Source organism: Gorilla gorilla, chromosome 20 (assembly GCF_029281585.2).
Source record: "Gorilla gorilla gorilla isolate KB3781 chromosome 20, NHGRI_mGorGor1-v2.1_pri, whole genome shotgun sequence".
NCBI lineage: Eukaryota > Metazoa > Chordata > Mammalia > Primates > Hominidae > Gorilla > Gorilla gorilla.
In genome coordinates, this window is record NC_073244.2 from 1,337,327 (window position 1) to 1,353,450 (window position 16,124).

Consider the following 16,124-nt stretch of genomic DNA (forward strand, 5'->3'; position numbering starts at 1 on the left):
ATCAGCCCTGCTATCTGTATGAACATGGAAATATCTACACCGCCATCTGTATGTACATGGAAATATCTTCACCGCCATCTGTAGGAACATGGATATATCTACACAGCCATCTGTATGAACATGGAAATATCTACACCGCTATCTGTATGAACATGGAAATATCTACACCGCTATCTGTATGAACATTGAAATATCTTCACCACCATCTATATGAACATGGATATGTCTACACAGCCATCTGAATGAACATTTAAATATCTACACGGCCATCTGTATTAAGATGGAGATATCTACACAACTATCTGCATAAACATGGAAATACCTACACCGCTATCTGTATAAACATGGAAATATCTACACCGCTATGTGTATAAACATGGAAATATATACACCGCTATCTGTATAAACATGGAAATATCTACACCGCTACCTGTATAAACATGGAAATATCAGCACCGCTATCAGTATGAACATGGAAGTTTCTACACCGCCATCTGTATGAACATGGAAATATCTTCACCGCCATCCGTATGAACATGGAAATATCTGCACCGCCATCTGTATGAACATATAAATATCTACACCGCCATCTGTATTAAGATGGAGATATCTACACCGCTATTTGTGTAAACATGGAAATATCTAAACCGCTACCTGTATAAACATGGAAATATCTACACCGCTATCTGTATAAACATGGAAATATGTACACCGATACCTGTATAAAAATGGAAATATCAGCACCGCTATCTGTAAATACATGGAAATATCAACACAGCCAACTGTATGAACATTGAAATATCGTCACCGCCATCTGTATGAACATGGATATATCTACACAGCCATCTGTATGAACATGGAAATATCTTCACCGCCATCTGTATGAACATGGATATGTCTACACAGCCGTCTGGATGAACATGGAAATATCTACACCGCTATCTGTATGAACATGGAAATATCTACACTGCTATCTGTGTAAACATGCATACATCTTCACCGCTATCTGTATAAACATGGAAATATCTACACCGCTATCTGTATGAACATAGAAATAGCTACACCGCTATCTGTATGAACATGGAAATATCTACACCACTATCTGTATGAACATGGAAATATCTGCACCGCCGTCTGTATGAACATATAAATATCTACACCGCCATCTGTATTAAGATGGAGATATCTACACCGCTATTTGTATAAACATGGAAATATCTACACCGCTATGTGTATAAACATGGAAATATCTACACCGCAATCTGTATAAACATGGAAATATCTACACCGCTACCTGTATAAACATGGAAATATCAGCACCACTATCAGTATGAACATGGAAGTATCTACACCGCCATCTGTATGAACATGGAAATATCTTCACCGCCATCCATATGAACATGGAAATATCTGCACCGCCATCTGTATGAACATATGAATATCTACACAGCCATCTGTATTAAGATGGAGATATCTACACCGCTATCTGTATAAACATGGAAATATCTACACTGCTATCTGTATAAACATGGAAATATCTACACCGCTACCTGTATAAACATGAAAATATGTACACCGATACCTGTATAAACATGGAAATATCAGCACCGCTATCGGTATGACCAAGGAAATATCTACAACGCCATCTGTATGAACATGGAAATATCATCACCGCCATCTGTATGAATATGGATATATCTACACAGCCATCTGTATGAACATGGAAATATCTTCACCGCCATCTGTATGAACATGGATATGTCTAAACAGCCGTCTGGATGAACATGGAAATATCTACACCGCTATCTGTACGAACATGGAAATATCTACACCGCTATCTGTGTAAACACGCATACATCTCCACCGCTATCTGTATAAACATGGAAATATCTACACCGCTATCTGTATGAACATAGAAATAGTTACACCGCTATCTGTATGAACATGGAAATATCTACACCACTATCTGTATGAACATGGAAATGTCTAAACCGCTATCTGTATTAACATGGAAATATCTTCACCGCCATCTGTATGAACATGGATATATCTACACAGCCATCTGGATGAACATGGAAATATCTACACCGCTATCTGTATGAACATGGAAATAGCTACACTGCTATCTGTATGAACATGGAAATATCTACACCGGTATCTGTATGAACATGGAAATATCTACACCACTATCTGTATGAACATGGAAATATCTTCACCGCCATCTGTATGAACATGGATATATCTACACAGCCATCTGGATGAACATGGAAATATCTACACAGCCATCTGGATGAACGTGGAAATATCTACACCGCTATCTGTGTAAACATGCATACAACTTCACCGCTATCTGTATAAACATGGAAATATCTACACCGGTATCTTTATGAACATGGATATATCTACACCGCTAACTGTTTGAACAGGGAAATATATACACCGCTATCTGCATAAAAATGGAAATATCTACACCGCTATCTGTATGAACATGGAAATACATACACCGCTATCTGTATGAACATGGAAATATCTACACCGCTATGTGTATAAACATGGAAATATCTACACCGCTATCTGTATAAACATGGAAATATCTACACCGCTACATGTATAAACATGGAAATATCAGCCCTGCTATCTGTAAGAACATGGAAATATCTACACCGCCATCTGTATGAACATGGAAATATCTTCACCGCCATCTGTAGGAACATGGATATATCTACACAGCCATCTGTATGAACATGGAAATATCTACACCGCTATCTGTATGAACATGGAAATATCTACACCGCTATCTGTATGAACATTGAAATATCTTCACCACCATCTATATGAACATGGATATGTCTACACAGCCATCTGAATGAACATTTAAATATCTACACGGCCATCTGTATTAAGATGGAGATATCTACACAACTATCTGCATAAACATGGAAATACCTACACCGCTATCTGTATAAACATGGAAATATCTACACCGCTATGTGTATAAACATGGAAATATATACACCGCTATCTGTATAAACATGGAAATATCTACACCGCTACCTGTATAAACATGGAAATATCAGCACCGCTATCAGTATGAACATGGAAGTTTCTACACCGCCATCTGTATGAACATGGAAATATCTTCACCGCCATCCGTATGAACATGGAAATATCTGCACCGCCATCTGTATGAACATATAAATATCTACACCGCCATCTGTATTAAGATGGAGATATCTACACCGCTATTTGTGTAAACATGGAAATATCTAAACCGCTATCTGTATAAACATGGAAATATCTACACCGCTATCTGTATAAACATGGAAATATGTACACCGATACCTGTATAAAAATGGAAATATCAGCACCGCTATCTGTAAATACATGGAAATATCAACACCGCCAACTGTATGAACATTGAAATATCGTCACCGCCATCTGTATGAACATGGATATATCTACACAGCCATCTGTATGAACATGGAAATATCTTCACCGCCATCTGTATGAACATGGATATGTCTACACAGCCGTCTGGATGAACATGGAAATATCTACACCGCTATCTGTATGAACATGGAAATATCTACACCGCTATCTGTGTAAACATGCATACATCTTCACCGCTATCTGTATAAACATGGAAATATCTACACCGCTATCTGTATGAACATAGAAATAGCTACACCGCTATCTGTATGAACATGGAAATATCTACACCACTATCTGTATGAACATGGAAATATCTGCACCGCCGTCTGTATGAACATATAAATATCTACACCGCCATCTGTATTAAGATGGAGATATCTACACCGCTATTTGTATAAACATGGAAATATCTACACCGCTATCTGTATAAACATGGAAATATCTACACCGCTATCTGTATAAACATGGAAATATGTACACCGATACCTGTATAAAAATGGAAATATCAGCGCCGCTATCTGTATGAACATGGAAATATCTACACCGCCATCTGTATGAACATTGAAATATCGTCACCGCCATCTGTATGAACATGGATATGTCTACACAGCCGTCTGGATGAACATGGAAATATCTACACCGCTATCTGTATGAACATGGAAATATCTACACCGCTATCTGTGTAAACATGCATACATCTTCACCGCTATCTGTATAAACCTGGAAATATCTACACCGCTATCTGTATGAACATGGAAATATCTACACCGCTATCTGTTTGAACATGGAAATATCTACACCGCTATCTGCATGAAAATGGAAAGATCTACACAACTATCATCTGCATATAAATGGAAATATCTACACAGCTATCTCTTTGCACATGGAAATAACTACACCGCTATCTCTATAAACATGGAAATATCTACACTGCCATCTGTATGAACATGGAAATATCTACACCGCCATCTGTATTAAGAAGGAGATATCTACACCGCTATCTGTATAAACATGGAAATATCTACACGGCTATCAGTATGAACATGGAAATATCTACACCGCTATCTGTATAAACATGGAAATACGTACACCGCTACCTGTATAAACATGGAAGTATCAGCACCGCTATTGGTATGAACATGGCAATATCTACACGGCTATCTTTATGAACATGGAAATATATACACCGCTAACTATTTGAACAGGGAAATATATACACCGCTATCTGCATGAAAACGGAAATATCTACACAGCTATCTGCTTATACATGGAAATATCTACACAGGTATCTCTTTACACATGGAAATAACTACACCGCTATCTGTATGAACATGGAAATATCTACACCGCCATCTGTATGAACATGGAAATATCTGCACCGCCATCTGTATGAACATTTAAATATCTACACCGCCATCTGTATTAAGATGGAGATATATACACCACTATCTGCATAAACATGGAAATATCTACACCGCTATCTGTATAAACATGGAAATATCTACACCGCTATGTGTATAAACATGGATATGTCTACACTGCTATCTGTATAAACATGGAAATATCTACACCACTACCAGTATAAACATGGAAATGTCAGCACCGGTATCAGTATGAACATGGAAGTTTCTACACCGCCATCTTTATGAACATGGAAATATCTTCACCGCCATCCGTATGAACATGGAAATATCTGCACCGCCATCTGTATGAACATATAAATATCTACACCGCCATCTGTATTAAGATGGAGATATCTACACCGCTATCTGTATAAGCATGGAAATATCTACATCGCTATGTGTATAAACATGGAAATATCTACACCGCTACCTGTATAAACATGGAAGTATCAGCACCGCTATCGGTATGAACATGGCAATATCTACACGGTTATCTGTATGAACATGGAAATATCTACACTGCTATCTGTATGAACATGGAAATGTCTTCACCGCCATCTGTATGAACATGGATATATCTACACAGCCATCTGGATGAACATGGAAATATCTACACTGCTATCTGTATAAACATTGAAATATCTACACCGCCACCTGTATAAACATGGAAATATCAGCACCGCTATCAGTATGAACATGGAAATATCTACAACGCCGTCTGTATGAACATGGAAATATCGCCACCGCCATCTGGATGAACATGGATATATCTACACAGCCATCTGTATGAACATGGAAATATCTTCACCGCCATCTGTATGAACATGGATATGTCTACACAGCCGTCTGTATGAACATGGAAATATCTACACCGCCATCTATATTAAGAAGGAGATATCTACACCGCAATCTGCATAAACATGGAAATATCAACACCGATATCGGTATGAACATGGAAATATCTACACCGCTATCTGTATAAACACGGAAATATGTACACCGCTACCTGTATAAACATGGAAGTATCAGCACCGCTATCGGTATGAACATGGCAATATCTACACGGCTATCTGTATGAACATGGAAATATCTACACCGCTATCTGTAGGAACATGGAAATATCTTCACAGCCATCTGTATGAACATGGATATATCTACACAGCCATCTGGATGAACATGGAAATATCTACACCGCTATCTGTATGAACATGGAAATATCTACACCGCTACCTGTATAAACATGGAAATATCTACACAGCCATCTGGGTGAACATGGAAATATCTACACCGCTATCTGTATGAACATGGAAATAGCTACACCGCTATCTGTATGAACATGGAAATATCTACACCGCTATCTGTATGAACATGGAAATATCTACACCGCTATCTGAATGAACATGGAAATATCTTCACCGCCATCTCTATGAAAAAGGATATATCTACACAGCCATCTGGATGAACATGGAAATATCTACACCGCTATCTGTGTAAACATGCATACATCTTCACCGCTATCTGTATAAACATGGAAATATCTACACCGCTATCTTTCTGAACATGGAAATATCTACACCGCTAACTCTTTGAACAGGGAAATATATACACCGCTATCTGCATGAAAATGGAAATATCTACACAGCTATCTGCATATACATGGAAATATCTACACAGCTATCTCTTTACACATGGAAATAACTACACCACTATCTGTATGAACATGGAAATATCTACACCGCTGTCTGTATGAACATGGAAATATCTGCACCGCCATCTGTATGAACATATAAATATCTACATCGCCATCTGTATTAAGATGGAGATATCTACACCGCTATCTGTACAAACATGGAAATATCTACACCACTATCTGTATGAACATGGAAATATCTACACCACTATCTGTTTGAACAGGGAAGTATATACACCGCTATCTGCTTGAAAATGAAAATATCTACACAGCTACCTGCATATACATGGGAATATCTACACAGCTATCTCTTTACACATGGAAATAACTACACCGCTATCTGTATGAACATGGAAATAGATACACCGCCATCTGTATGAACATGGAAATATCTGCACCGCCATCTGAATGAACATATAAATATCTACACCACCATCTGTATTAAGATGGAGATATCTACACCGCTATCTGTATAAACATGGAAATATCTATACCGCTATGTGTATAAACATGGAAATATCTACACCGCTACCTGTATAAACATGGAAATATCAGCACCGCTATCAGTATGAACATGGAAGTAACTACACCGCCATCTGTATGAACATGGAAATAACTTCACCGCCATCTGTATGAACATGGAAATATCTGCACCGCCATCTGTATGAACATATAAATATCTACACCGCCATCTGTATTAAGATGGAGATATCTACACCGCTATCTGTATAAGCATGGAAATATCTACATCGCTATGTGTATAAACATGGAAATATCTACACCGCTACCTGTATAAACATGGAAGTATCAGCACCGCTATCGGTATGAACATGGCAATATCTACACGGTTATCTGTATGAACATGGAAATATCTACACTGCTATCTGTATGAACATGGAAATGTCTTCACCGCCATCTGTATGAACATGGATATATCTACACAGCCATCTGGATGAACATGGAAATATCTACACTGCTATCTGTATAAACATTGAAATATCTACACCGCCACCTGTATAAACATGGAAATATCAGCACCGCTATCAGTATGAACATGGAAATATCTACAACGCCGTCTGTATGAACATGGAAATATCGCCACCGCCATCTGGATGAACATGGATATATCTACACAGCCATCTGTATGAACATGGAAATATCTTCACCGCCATCTGTATGAACATGGATATGTCTACACAGCCGTCTGTATGAACATGGAAATATCTACACCGCCATCTGTATTAAGAAGGAGATATCTACACCGCAATCTGCATAAACATGGAAATATCAACACCGATATCGGTATGAACATGGAAATATCTACACCGCTATCTGTATAAACACGGAAATATGTACACCGCTACCTGTATAAACATGGAAGTATCAGCACCGCTATCGGTATGAACATGGCAATATCTACACGGCTATCTGTATGAACATGGAAATATCTACACCGCTATCTGTAGGAACATGGAAATATCTTCACAGCCATCTGTATGAACATGGATATATCTACACAGCCATCTGGATGAACATGGAAATATCTACACCGCTATCTGTATGAACATGGAAATATCTACACCGCTACCTGTATAAACATGGAAATATCTACACAGCCATCTGGGTGAACATGGAAATATCTACACCGCTATCTGTATGAACATGGAAATAGCTACACCGCTATCTGTATGAACATGGAAATATCTACACCGCTATCTGTATGAACATGGAAATATCTACACCGCTATCTGAATGAACATGGAAATATCTTCACCGCCATCTCTATGAAAAAGGATATATCTACACAGCCATCTGGATGAACATGGAAATATCTACACCGCTATCTGTGTAAACATGCATACATCTTCACCGCTATCTGTATAAACATGGAAATATCTACACCGCTATCTTTCTGAACATGGAAATATCTACACCGCTAACTCTTTGAACAGGGAAATATATACACCGCTATCTGCATGAAAATGGAAATATCTACACAGCTATCTGCATATACATGGAAATATCTACACAGCTATCTCTTTACACATGGAAATAACTACACCACTATCTGTATGAACATGGAAATATCTACACCGCTGTCTGTATGAACATGGAAATATCTGCACCGCCATCTGTATGAACATATAAATATCTACATCGCCATCTGTATTAAGATGGAGATATCTACACCGCTATCTGTACAAACATGGAAATATCTACACCACTATCTGTATGAACATGGAAATATCTACACCACTATCTGTTTGAACAGGGAAGTATATACACCGCTATCTGCTTGAAAATGAAAATATCTACACAGCTACCTGCATATACATGGGAATATCTACACAGCTATCTCTTTACACATGGAAATAACTACACCGCTATCTGTATGAACATGGAAATAGATACACCGCCATCTGTATGAACATGGAAATATCTGCACCGCCATCTGAATGAACATATAAATATCTACACCACCATCTGTATTAAGATGGAGATATCTACACCGCTATCTGTATAAACATGGAAATATCTATACCGCTATGTGTATAAACATGGAAATATCTACACCGCTACCTGTATAAACATGGAAATATCAGCACCGCTATCAGTATGAACATGGAAGTAACTACACCGCCATCTGTATGAACATGGAAATAACTTCACCGCCATCTGTATGAACATGGAAATATCTGCACCGCCATCTGTATGAACATATAAATATCTACACCGCCATCTGTATTAAGATGGAGATATCTACACCGCTATCTGTATGAACATAGAAATATCTACACCGCTACGTGTATAAACATGGAAATATCTACACTGCTACCTGTATAAACATGGAAATATCAGCACCGCTATCTGTATGAACATGGAAATATCTACACCGCCATCTGTATGAACATGGAAATATCTTCACCGTCATCTGTATGAACATGGATATATCTACACAGCCATGTGTATGAACATGGAAATATCTTCACCGCCATCTGTATGAACATGGATATGTCTACACAGCCGTCTGGATGAACATGGAAATATCTACACCGCTATCTGTATGAACATGGAAATATTTACACCGCTATCTGGGTAAACATGCATTCACCTTCTCCGCTATCTGTATAAACATGGAAATATCCACACCGCTATCTGTATGAACATGGAAATATCTACACCGCTATCTGAACATGGAAATATCTACACCGCTATCTGCATGAAAATGGAAATATCTACACAGCTGTCTGCATATACATGGAAATATCTACACAGCTATCTCTTTGCACATGGAAATAACTACACCGCTAACTGTATAAACATGGAAATATCTACACCACCATCTGTATGAACATGGAAATATCTGCACCGCCATCTGTATGAACATATAAATATCTACACCGCCGTCTGTATTAAGAAGGAGATATCTACACCGCTATCTGTATAAACATGGAAATATCTACACCACTATCTGTATGAACATGGAAATATCTACACCGCTACCTGTATAAACACAGAAATATGTACACCGCTACCTGTGTAAACATGGAAGTATCAGCACCGCTGTCGGTATGAACATGGCAATATCTACAGGGCTATCTGTATGAACATGGAAATATCTACAACGCCATCTGTATGAACATGGAAATATCTTCACCGCCATCTGTATGAACATGGATATATGTACACAGCCATCTGGATGAACATGGAAATATCTTCACCGCTATCTGTATGAACATGGAAATATCTACACCGCTATCTGTATGAACATGGAAATATGTACACAGCCATCAGGATGAACATGGAAATATCTACAACGCTATCTGTATGAACATGGAAATACATACACCGCTATCTGTATGAACATGGAAATATCTACACCGCTATCTGTATGAACATGGAAATATCTACACCGCTATATGTATGAACATGGAAATACCTTCACCGCCATCTGTATGAACCTGGATATATCTACACAGCCATGTGGATGAACCTGGAAATATCTACACCGCTATCTGTGTAAACATGCATACACCTTCACCGCTATCTGTATAAACATGGAAATATCTACACCGCTATCTTTATGAACAAGGAAATATCTACACCGCTAACTGTTTGAACAGGGAAATATATACACCGCTATCTGCATGAAAATGGAAATATCTACACCACTATCTGTATGAACATGGTAATACATACACCACTATCTGTATGAACATGGAAATATCTACACCGCTCTCTGTAAGATCATGGAAATATCTGCACCGCTATCTGTATGAACATGGAAATATCTACACCACTATCTGTATGAACATGGATATATCTACACCGCTATCTGTATGAACAGGGAAGTATATACACCGCTATCTGCTTGAAAATGGAAATATCTACACAGCTATCTGCATATACATGGGAATATCTACACAGCTATCTCTTAACACATGGAAATATCTACACCGCTATCTGTATGAACATGGAAATATCTACACCGCCATCTTTATGAACATGGAAATAGCTGCACCGCCATCTGAATGAACATATAAATATGTACACCGCCATCTGTATTAAGATGGAGATATCTACACCGCTATCTGTATAAACATGGAAATATCTACACCGCTATGTGTATAAACATGGTAATATCTACACCACTATCTGTATGAACATGGAAATACATACACCACTATCTGTATGAACATGGAAATATCTACACCGCTATCTGCATGAACATGGAAATATCTGCACCGCTATCTGTATGAACATGGAAATATCTACACCACTATCTGTATGAACATGGATATATCTACACCGCTATCTGTATGAATATGGAAATATCTTCACCGCCATGTGTATGAACATGGAAATATCTACACCGCTATCTGTATGAACATGGAAATATCTTCACCGCCATCTCTATGAAAAAGGATATATCTACACAGCCATCTGGATGAACATAGAAATATCTACACCGCTATCTGTGTAAACATGCATACATCTTCACCGCTATCTGTATAAACATGGAAATATCTACACCGCTATCTTTCTGAACATGGAAATATCTACACCGCTAACTGTTTGAACAGGGAAATATATACACCGCTATCTGCATGAAAATGGAAATATCTACACAGCTATCTGCATATACATGGAAATATCTACACAGCTATCTCTTTTCACATGGAAATAACTACACCACTATCTGTATGAACATGGAAATATCTACACCGCTGTCTGTATGAACATGGAAATATCTGCACCGCCATCTGCATGAACATATAAATATCTACACCGCCATCTGTATTAAGATGGAGATATCTACACCGCTATCTGTACAAACATGGAAATATCTACACCACTATCTGTATGAACATGGAAATATCTACACAGCTGTCTGTTTGAACAGGGAAGTATATACACCGCTATCTGCTTGAAAATGGAAATATCTACACAGCTATCTGCATATACATGGGAATATCTACACAGCTATCTCTTTACACATGGAAATAACTACACCGCTATCTGTATGAACATGGAAATAGATACACCGCCATCTGTATGAACATAGAAATATCTGCACCGCCATCTGAATGAACATATAAATATCAACACCGCCATCTGTATTAAGATGGAGATATCTACACCGCTATGTGTATAAACATGGAAATATCTACACCGCTACCTGTATAAACATGGAAATATCAGCACCGCTATCAGTATGAACATGGAAGTAACTACACCGCCATCTGTATGAACATGGAAATAACTTCACCGCCATCTGTATGAACATGGAAATATCTGCACCGCCATCTGTATGAACATATAAATATCTACACCGCCATCTGTATTAAGATGGAGATATCTACACCGCTATCTGTATGAACATGGAAATATCTACACCGCTACGTGTATAAACATGGAAATATCTACACTGCTACCTGTATAAACATGGAAATATCAGCACCGCTATCTGTATGAACATGGAAATATCTACACCGCCATCTGTATGAACATGGAAATATCTTCACCGTCATCTGTATGAACATGGATATATCTACACAGCCATGTGTATGAACATGGAAATATCTTCACCGCCATCTGTATGAACATGGATATGTCTACACAGCCGTCTGGATGAACATGGAAATATCTACACCGCTATCTGTATGAACATGGAAATATTTACACCGCTATCTGGGTAAACATGCATTCACCTTCTCCGCTATCTGTATAAACATGGAAATATCCACACCGCTATCTGTATGAACATGGAAATATCTACACCGCCATCTGAACATGGAAATATCTACACCGCTATCTGCATGAAAATGGAAATATCTACACAGCTGTCTGCATATACATGGAAATATCTACACAGCTATCTCTTTGCACATGGAAATAACTACACCGCTAACTCTATAAACATGGAAATATCTACACCACCATCTGTATGAACATGGAAATATCTGCACCGCCATCTGTATGAACATATAAATATCTACACCGCCGTCTGTATTAAGAAGGAGATATCTACACCGCTATCTGTATAAACATGGAAATATCTACACCACTATCTGTATGAACATGGAAATATCTACACCGCTACCTGTATAAACACAGAAATATGTACACCGCTACCTGTATAAACATGGAAGTATCAGCACCGCTGTCGGTATGAACATGGCAATACCTACAGGGCTATCTGTATGAACATGGAAATATCTACAACGCCATCTGTATGAACATGGAAATATCTTCACCGCCATCTGTATGAACATGGATATATGTACACAGCCATCTGGATGAACATGGAAATATCTACACCGCTATCTGTATGAACATGGAAATATGTACACAGCCATCAGGATGAACATGGAAATATCTACAACGATATCTGTATGAACATGGAAATACATACACCGCTATCTGTATGAACATGGAAATATCTACACCGCTATCTGTATGAACATGGAAATATCTACACCGCTATATGTATGAACATGGAAATACCTTCACCGCCATCTGTATGAACCTGGATATATCTACACAGCCATGTGGATGAACCTGGAAATATCTACACCGCTATCTGTGTAAACATGCATACACCTTCACCGCTATCTGTATAAACATGGAAATATCTACACCGCTATCTTTATGAACAAGGAAATATCTACACCGCTAACTGTTTGAACAGGGAAATATATACACCGCTATCTGCATGAAAATGGAAATATCTACACCACTATCTGTATGAACATGGAAATACATACACCACTATCTGTATGAACATGGAAATATCTACACCGCTCTCTGTATGAACATGGAAATATCTACACCGCTATCTGTATGAACATGGAAATATCTACACCACTATCTGTATGAACATGGATATATCTACACCGCTATCTGTATGAACAGGGAAGTATATACACCGCTATCTGCTTGAAAATGGAAATATCTACACAGCTATCTGCATATACATGGGAATATCTACACAGCTATCTCTTTACACATGGAAATAACTACACCGCTATCTGTATGAACATGGAAATATCAACACCGCCATCTGTATGAACATGGAAATATCTGCACCGCCATCTGAATGAACATATAAATATCTACACCGCCATCTGTATTAAGATGGAGATATCTACACCGCTATCTGTATAAACATGGAAATATCTACACCGCTATGTGTATAAACATGGTAATATCTACACCACTATCTGTATGAACATGGAAATACATACACCACTATCTGTATGAACATGGAAATATCTACACCGCTATCTGCATGAACATGGAAATATCTGCACCGCTATCTGTATGAACATGGAAATATCTACACCACTATCTGTATGAACATGGATATATCTACACCGCTATCTGTATGAATATGGAAATATCTTCACCGCCATCTGTATGAACATGGATATATCTACACAGCCTTCTGGATGAACATGGAAATATCTACACCGCTATCTGTAGGAACATGGAAATAGCTACACTGCTATCTGTATGAACATGGAAATATCTACACCGCCATCTGTATAAACATGGAAATATCTACACCGGTATCTGTATGAACATGGAAATATCTTCACCGCCATCTGTATGAACATGAATATATCTACACAGCCATCTGGATGAACATGGAAATATCTACACAGCCATCTGGATGAACATGAAAATATCTACACCGCTATCTGTGTAAACATGCATACACCTTCACCGCTATCTGTATAAACATGGAAATAGCTACACCGCTACCTGTATAAACATGGAAATATCTACACCGCTATCTCTATGAACATGGAAATATCCACACCGCTATCTGTATGAACATGGAAATAGCTACACCGCTATCTGTATGAACATGGAAATATCTACACAACTATCTGTTTGAACAGGGAAGTATATACACCGCTATCTGCTTGAAAATGGAAATATCTACACAGCTATCTGCATATACATGGGAATATCTACACAGCTATCTCTTTACACATGGAAATAACTACACCGCTATCTGTATGAACATGGAAATAGATACACCGCCATCTGTATGAACATGGAAATATCTGCACCGCCATCTGAATGAACTTATAAATATCTACACCGCCATCTGTATTAAGATGGAGATATCTACACCGCTATCTGTATAAACTTGGAAATATCTACACCGCTATGTGTATAAACATGGAAATATCTACACCGCTACCTGTATAAACATGGAAATATCAGCACCGCTATCAGTATGAACATGGAAGTAACTACACCGCCATCTGTATGAACGTGGAAATAATTTCACCGCCATCTGTATGAACATGGAAATATCTGCACCGCCTTCTGTATGAACATATAAATATGTACACCGCCATCTGTATTAAGATGGAGATATCTACACCGCTATCTGTATGAACATGGAAATATCTACACCGCTATGTGTATAAACATGGAAATATCTACACTGCTACCTGTATAAATATGGAAATATCAGCACCGCTATCTGAATGAACATGGAAATATCTACACCGCCATCTGTATGAACATGGAAAAATCTTCACCGTCATCTGTATGAACATGGATATATCTACACAGCCATGTGTATGAACATGGAAATATCTTCACCGCCATCTGTATGAACATGGATATGTCTACACAGCCGTCTGGATGAACATGGAAATATCTACACCGCTATCTGTATGAACATGGAACTATCTACACCGCTATCTGGGTAAACATGCATACATCTTCACTGCTATCTGTATAAACATGGAAATATCCACACCGCTATCTGTATGAACATGGAAATATCTACACCGCTCTCTGTTTGAACATGGAAATATCTACACCGCTATCTGCATGAAAATGGAAATATCTACACAGCTATCTGCATATATATGGAAATAACTACACAGCTATCTCTTTGCACATGGAAATAACTACACCGCTATCTCTATAGACATGGAAATATCTACACCACCATCTGTATGAACATGGAAATATCTGCACCGCCATCTGTATGAACATATAAATATCTACACCGCCGTCTGTATTAAGAAGGAGATATCTACACTGCTATCTGTATAAACATGGAAATA